Source organism: Talpa occidentalis, unplaced genomic scaffold (genome assembly GCF_014898055.3).
Source record: "Talpa occidentalis isolate TD23 unplaced genomic scaffold, MPIMG_talOcc4v2.1 talOcc4.3, whole genome shotgun sequence".
Lineage (NCBI taxonomy): Eukaryota > Metazoa > Chordata > Mammalia > Eulipotyphla > Talpidae > Talpa > Talpa occidentalis.
In genome coordinates, this window is record NW_023603184.1 from 14,193,289 (window position 1) to 14,201,324 (window position 8,036).

At 50.9% G+C, this 8,036-nt stretch overlaps 1 long non-coding RNA gene across 3 annotated transcripts; it reads left to right on the forward strand.

Annotated features, from left to right (window-relative positions):
• The first annotated feature begins 845 nt into the window (after positions 1-845).
• LOC119255376 (uncharacterized) lies at positions 846-6,912 on the forward strand. Of its 3 annotated transcripts, none has more exons than XR_005127452.2 (3): positions 846-1,163; positions 1,658-1,784; positions 4,356-6,912. It is a non-coding gene; the product is annotated as an uncharacterized LOC119255376 (long non-coding RNA). The 3 variants fall into 3 exon arrangements; XR_005127454.2 differs by lacking the exon at positions 4,356-6,912 and adding an exon at positions 2,785-3,971; XR_005127453.2 differs by lacking the exon at positions 4,356-6,912 and adding an exon at positions 2,788-3,971.
• The last annotated feature ends 1,124 nt before the right edge of the window (positions 6,913-8,036 follow it).

The following is an 8,036-nucleotide window of genomic DNA, read 5'->3' on the forward strand; positions in this document are numbered from 1 at the left end:
GTATTCTATTATGTATCTACACGTCTTCAAAACTCACTCAACTGTCATTGCATACTTGAGCTGTTTTCAGAACTTGGTTATTGTAAATAGTGCTGCAGTGAACATAGGGGTACATGCATCCCTTTATTTTAGTGTATTTGCATTCTTTGGGTCCATACCTAGGAGTGGAATTCCCTGATCATATGGTAGATCTATTTTCAGTATGTTGAGGAACCTTCATACTTTTTTCCATAAGGGTTAGATCAGCCTACACCCGCCCTAACAGTGTACCAAGCTTCCTTTTTCTCTACATCCTTGCCAGCACTTGTTTCTCTTCTTTTTGGTCTCGGCCAGTCTCACAGATGTGAGATGGTACCTCATTGTGGTTTTTATTTCTATTTCCCTGATAATAAGTGAGGATGAGCCTTTTTTTATGTGCCTATTGGCCATGTTGTCATTGGGAAAATACCTATTTAGCTCTTCTATTTTTTTAGTGTTTCTTTTCTTTTTTTTTCTTTTTTCTTTTTTTTTGTATTGTTGAATTGTGTGTTCCTTGTACATATTGGATATTAGCTTTTTGTCAGATGTGTTTCCTGACAAATATGTTCTCCCACTCAGTAGAGTGTCTTTTTGTTTTAATGTTAGTTTCTTTCGCTGACAACATTCCCTTTTATCAAGAACTTTCTCTCCCTGTTGCAGCTATATTTGGAATACATTTGTGGTGTTTTTAATACCATATTTTGGTTTATTAGACTCAACATTTAAAAATAAGGGGGAGGCAGGGATAGCCTGTGGGGGCCAGGTAGTGAATGGCTGGCAGTTGGAATGGAATGTGCAGGTCCCGAAAGACAGTTAGAAGGCAACCCCGACCGGGGAGGTGGGATGTGGGGAACAGAGGCTAGAGAGGTACTAAGGGCAAAAATCTCAGAGGTAGGAAGAAAGGATAAATAATAGCTTGCTGAGCAGAAATAGGGAAATTGGAAGGGGGATATGATCTGAGAGAGTTTAATCTGCCTTAACCGTACTTGAGGCAGAGAGAGGGGCCAAGGGTACAGGCTTCTGCCTTCTGATCTCATGGTCTGGTGAAGCAGACAGGAAAGATACTAGCCTGCAAGACTGAATGAAAGAAATTCACTGACAAACTGGCAAAATCAATTGCTGGATGCCAGAGAAAGGGGTTTGAAGTAAGTATGGGACTCTGATCCTGGGGTGAAGGGTGAAGGTAAGTCATAGGAAGAGTGTCTGGCAAGCTCAGAGGTGGGAGGTAGGATGGGAGCTGAGACTGGGGAAATAAATACACAGCACTTTGTGAGTAAATGAAGTAGGAAAAGGAAGAACCACTTCGGCACTGGCTCTGTCCTTGCAGCTGTGTCTTCTTGGACTGTTCTCACCCTCTCTGTGCCTTAACCCTGCTGTCTTTTGAATGGGTCCTATTAAAGTACCAGTGGTATTAAAGTAAAATGCAGGGAGCATTGCTGGTGCCTGGTCAGGGTTCAGCTGATGCTGGCCAATGCAGCTGTGGGTGCACTGGGGGCAAAGAAGTAGCTGGAGAGGCTGTCAGCAGCATTGAGGCCATGCACTACCGTATAAGCTTGGGGAGGAGAGGATTTAAGGAGAATGGAGTGGGGATGCTTACAGGGAACACAGATTGAGCACAGGAATGTATTCCTTCCTCAAGGAACTGTGATCAGCTCACATTTACAGAGGAGGAAACTGAGGCTCAGAGTCGCGGAGATGGAACTTGAATCTTTGCTCAGCTCTACAGCCTACGTGCTCACGTTGCCCCTGAGGAGCCTGCAGAGAAGGTGAGGGGGATGAAGGTGAGGAGGGGTCTGCCTGCATGAGGGGAAGGGGTGTGGCACTGAGCACTGAGTGGGGCTACAGCCTGGTGTCTGGGCGGAGCTGTGGAGAGCAGATGGAGTTGGTGATGTAATCACTCTTCTGAGAACTTTGGCCAGGTAGGAGGTAACAGTTTTGGGGCACAAAAGTGTCATAGAGGGGGTTATTCTAGGGCAGGAGTCATTTTCAAGTAGAGAGGAAAAAAAAGAAGGGGATACTGGAGAGGCTGTAGGCTGCCACAGTGGAAAAAAGCCCTTTGGAATGTGGGAAGAGTTGAAAGCAGGGCCACAGCTAAAAGGACCTTAGTTCTGGACAAAAGAGAAGGCTTTGATTACTGGGTAGCACCACTGCCCACTCAGTGGGGCAACAAGCTGAACCCCACCTTGAGACACAAGTGTAGCTGGTAGGACACATCCGACTGGAAACCTCAGCATTTGAACAAGGACTTGGGGAGGTCAGGAGAGAGAAGGCAAGCTGGGTCTCTGCTGGGAGTCAGGCCAGCTGACCCTCTGTCCATCCGCACCCCCTTCTGTCCAGGCTAGCCATGAATTGTCAGAACAACTAAAGCCTCAAGATTTAACAAAATAATGATTCCATCTTCACTGAGGCGCCTCAGTCTGTGAGGGGGACCAGCAGGTGGACAAGGCTGTCCTGGGTGAAGTACAAGATGCTGTGGGCTCCACCCCCGAGAAGTCAGAGCAACAGTGAGGTCTGAGCTAAGAGCTGAAGAAACTAGCTGTGGGATGGGTGAAGAAGGTGAAAGTCTGCTCCTAGAGTCAAATGATTGGAGGAAAGGATGCAGTACTCTCCAGAAACTGTGTGACAGTCGCTGCTGCAGGGAGCACAGGCTGGGGGTAGGAGGAGAAGCTGCTCTTCATGTTATTGAGGTTAATGGGGTCACTGATGCCATTTGAGCAAGGAGAGCCATGCTGGGAGTGATTTTGAAAGCTGCACCCATTTCCCCAGCAGGCTATGAATTGAAGGTGCACGTGATTGAGGCAGGAGACCCAGAGAGAACTGCATGGTCCTGCGGGGGACAGGGGACTCTGGCAGCGATCACCGAGTGGAATGGCAGACTCAACACATGGCCCAGAGAAGGAGTCTTGGGAGTCTTGGCAATTGCAAGGATGATCGTGCCTTTGGGGGCCAGGGTTCTGCTGGGGGAGGGATGGGAATTTTGTATGAGTGAGGAGAAGAGGCCCAGTTTTAAAACTGGGTTTTGATGCACATGGGGGCTAACCTGGGCGGTCAGGGACCACAGGCACCTGGAGCAGTGGGATGGAGGTCTGAGGAGGTCTGCGAAGGATGCCTGAAGCTGTCTGCACAAAAACAAAGTCCCAGATCTGGCTGGCGTGAGGGGAAAAGCCCCATCTGGCCTCCCCAGAGAACAGGAAGCTGCTAAGCCTGGGATAGACCAGTGAGCTACCAGACAGGTTTGGTTTGCTGTTTTAAGGAGGAAGAGACTTGAGCTTATTTAGACGCTGACCAGAAGGAGCCAGTGGCAAGTGTGGGACAAGATCCCAGGGGAGAGAGTGGACAGTGAAGGGACAGATATCTCTGAGAAGTCAAGTGGAGGGTCAGGATCTGCCTTGGGTATGATGACAGCTGGGAAAGGGGCAGGTAGGAGGACAGAGGCGACAGGCCTCTCCCACAGGTGCTCTGCGATGAGGGGAGAGTACTGAGCAGAGACGCCTGGAGAGAGCACCAGGCAGCTCAGAGGTCAGGGCTCAGCTTGGGCACCGTCACTCCATGGGGGGCAGAAGAGGGTCATTTTGGGCTATTTTTGTCACAGGACTCTGCAGCTTAGGTGCAGGGGAGGAAACTGAGAGAAATCTGAGACGTGGGGGCCACATACAAAGGAAGGGCCATGATGGCCACATGTCCAAAGAGCAGACAGACAGGTACGACTGGAGAAAGGGGCAGCAATCTTGGCAGACGTCTGCACACGGGTCAGAGGGGTTTGGGTAGCCTCACCATGGGAGTGGCGAGGGGGCTGTAAGGAGCCTCCTCGAAGAGTCCTCAAGGTGAGGTTTGACCACTGGCTTTTTGACCAGAAGAGCAGAAAATTAGGCAGAGGGGCCCCCTGGTCAGTAGCCAAGCTCGGTGAAAGAGGATTTGTTCACGAGGACAGCTGAGGTGCTCTCCCCTCACCACCCCCCGCCCACCCCCCCCCCCCCACATCAGGGAGGGAGCTCCTGGTGGCTTTGCAGGAGGAGAGGAACTGGCGAACATGGAGTGACCCCGGTCTCCTGGCTCTGCTCATGCCCCAGCATAAACTACCCTCAACACAACACTCACGGCCTAAGCCATCCCCACCCTGCCAGGGCTCCTCATGGACAGGAAACACTTGCCCACCCGGGACATCTTTCATGCTCACGACCTGGTGGAAGGTGCGCCTGGTGCCCATCTTAGGTGTCAAAAGAGCTGAGTGGAGGGACTAAGATTCCGCAGTAAGATCACACAGCTAGTGTGGGTGCACCCAGTCTCCCTCCACCCCCAACTCTATTCCTATCCTGCTTACAGCCCCTTTCGCGCAGGTTCCCATGCACACCGCAGCTCCCTGCCCTGGGCTCACCTGGCAAGTGACAGAGCAACAGGGTGGATCACCTCCACCCACTCCCACTGAAGGTGCCTGGAGGAAACTTCCCCACCTGCTGACTGAATTCATGACCTTTAACTCAAGCAGCCTGGGGCATCTGGGCCTCTGTCAGGTCCTTGATGGCCTCACGCTCCCTGATGATGGTTTCGCACTGTCTCATCTGACCTCGCCCCTCCTGGAAGCACCCCGGGCCCCAGCTGCTGTGCTCTGAGGTTTACAGTGGGAAAGACTGTCTCTGACATCAGAGGTCGGCGCGGAGGTCAGGCTGAGCTTCAGACGGGGGTTCCGGCCCACCCCGAGTACATGGAGGGCCGCCCCAGAGGCCTGCCCTGCCCACGCCCCTGCCCCATCCCCAGGGCCAGCTCAGCCAGCAGTCACTCCTCTTCCCTTATTCCCCCTGTGGCATCTGCTTTTGGGGAGTACAGGTATTTGAGCAGAGGTTCTATAGATACTTTGTTTTTCTTTGGATGTGCAGGGTTGACATCTGCCCACTGTGAGGACAACAATGGGGCCCTGAGACCAGGATCCATGTGCCATAGGACTGTGACTCACCTGGGCAAGGGAGGGGGACACGAAGGGACACATGGAAGATTCACGGCCACTCCAGCTTCCGGCCTACAGAGCTGCCCTCTGTTCCACCCTGGTTGCCTGTGCCAGCTCCGCCTCAACAGCACCTGGTATTCAGGAGAAAGGCAATGTCATTTGAGCTGAGCAGCAAAACCCCTCTGAGCCTAAGTGGCCCCGGCTGACAGGGCATCAAGATTACAGGGTGGAGACATCTAACTTGGCTCCAGACTCCCCCTACCCCAGGCCACTGTCCTTTGGCTCACAAGTCTCTTTGTGAGCCAGTTTGTTTAAGGAGCTTTAAAAATATATTAGAAAGCAACGCTTTTAAGGCATTTGGTTTCTAATAGCAGTCTAGCTCCCCAACTCTGAGGCAGGCTCCTCCTTCAGGCTACAAGCCAGGGGACCTCCTTGAGTGGCAAGTGTTGCTTAAAACCACAAATCCCAGAGTTGACCCTGGCAGGCTGAGTGTCCATCAGGACGCCTGCGCATGTAGATGACATGTCTTTTACCCACGAAAGAGTCTCCTGAGAAATCAAAGTTGAAGAAGTGACAGATGTCCATAAAGTCCCCTCAGTGGAGGAGGTGGTCATCCTTCAGTGGAGTTGGCATCCTTCTGACAGGGAGACTAGGCTGGGCACTTTGCAGGAAGCGGGCTGGTTGGCTTCCCTGGCTCCCTATACGCTGCTCAGCCCCAGAAGACCCAAGTGCAAAGGCCGCACTTTCCAGCACAGGAGCTGGGGGTGGGGAAGGGTAGAGGCAGGAGACGATGCCTTGCACTTGTTTCTGAGAGCCACAAGACAGAGCTCAGGTTAAAGAGGCCACCTCTGCAGAGTCACTGTTGTAGGTGCTGGGAAGAAAGGGCCAGAGGCTGAGAAGGAAGAGCACTGCATCTCCACACCAAGACTTCACTCTGTGAAGTCCCAGGTCCTGGCAGCGTGGCCTTCTGTCCTGTCCCTCTGCCTGCCAGGCCAACTCCCTCATCTTAGTTCTCTCCCAGGGCCCTTGCCCTTACCCCATAGCAGCCACTGCCTTCGTGCAAGTCTCCTGAGCTTCCCCGGTGCCCACTTGCCTGTCCAGAGAAGGTCCAGTCTGCAATCTGAGAGCCTGCTGCCACCCTAACCCCCAGAGTGGGGACCTGGGAAATGCAGAAGGCTGCTCAGGATAGCTTGAGCTCTGACTGGCCACAGAGACTGGCGCCCTCCCTACAGACTCCCAGCCTGCCCCTGTAGGGTCTCCCATAGGGCCTGGAGTTACCAAAATGATGGTAACAAGGTCAAGATTCCAAGCTGCACTTGCTGCCTCGTCAAGTTGTTCAAATAAGACAGTGTGGGGAAGATGCCCAAGGTGAATCCAGCGCAGGAGCTGCTGGTGGGAAGGGATGTTGGGCAGACCTGGGTCTATTTTCTTCCCCATCCCTTGCAAGAATGTCCATGCCTTTTCATCTCTCATATGTCCAATAGCTCAAGCTTACCTCCCTCTCAGCGATTCCATGGCTTCCTGTTTAACAGAGAAAACCAACAAGCTACCCCGATTTTATCAATAGCCAGCTATTTCACTTAAGCACTGGGCCCTGCCCTACTTCCTACTCAAGGGCATCCCTCCTGCAATTGACCTCTATCCACCTGCACCCCACCTTTGGCATCACTTTAGAGCCCATGAAATCACGCTGAGAGAGCAAACATTGAGGTATGATTGGAATATAAAAGGCGCCCATTGTTAAGTGTAAAGTTAGATGAGTTTTGACAAATGTATACACCTGGCGTCACCACTGCCACCACTGTCAAGTTACAGAACCTTCCCACCACCCTGTAAGGAACCCCACTGCTGAGAAGTATGCCCTTGTGCGGACACCGCACAATTTGTTCATTTGCCTGTTGATAACATAATTGGGCTGTTTGTACCTTTTGGCTATTGTGAATAAACATATAATGAACTTTCATCTTTATAGTATTGTTTCTGTGGAGTAAACAGCTACTGTGGGATATCTGGGCCTCATGATAGTGCATGTTTAGTTTTATTTTAAAAACCTTTCAAGCGGTTTTTCCAAAATGGTCTACGAAAGTTCCAGATGCTTTAGTACTATTGTCAAGTTTCTCCCCTAAATGTTGCCCTCCTATCATGTGTCATATCGAGTGTGCTCATTTGGGTCATAATTTGCATTTCTAAATCTCTGATGGCTAATATTTAGCATCTTTTCCCTAGCTTATTGGCTATTCATGTCTTTTGTGAAGTGCATGTATATCATTTACCTATTGCCTTTGTTTTCTACATATGACACATTTGTCAGGTTAAACACAGAAGCGTATTTATTGTCTCGGTTTCCATGGATCAGGCACAGCTGAGCTAGGCCTTCTGCTTCGGTTCTCACAAAGCTTCAGTAAAGGTTCACTGACCTCAGCTCACACATGGTTAAGGTTCTCCAACTGACTGATTCACAACTGTCAGTTGTGAATCCTCCCAGCCATGAGGTGCTCCTTGGGTCAGGGACCACATGGCCCTGACACCAGTGGGAAGGAGAAGAATCGCTCCTTGGTGCCCTTTGACCCCAGGCTCATTTTAAACATTGATGAGCACGTACTATGGAGGAAAGAGAACTGGCTGAAGGTCAGGTCCTGCGTTCTGGTTCTGTCTTTGAGATCTCTGCAGCTGTGAGGGGGAAGCAGATAAGTTGTACTAGGTGATTCCCCAAAGAGTTTCCAGGATTCAACGCCCTTCGTTAGTGGTTCTCAGCTCCCTGTAGATCTCAATCCATCCCCTGAGAAACCTAAAGAATAGCGACACCTGTGCCCCATTCCCAGGTACATAAGATGCAGTGGCTTGAGGTGGATCCCAGGCATCCATGATTTTGCAAAAGTTGGTCAGATAATTCAAATATGCCTGCAGAATTGGAAACCAGAGATCCACAGGCTTGGCAGGACCTGCTCAACTTCAAAGCTATGGCCTCGTGCTGCCCCCTGGTGGTAGGATTGATCACACAAGCCGATTTATGCACCTAATTGTTTCAGCCTGGGGCAAGAAAAATGTATTCAAGGAAGAGGAAGAAGACCTTGAT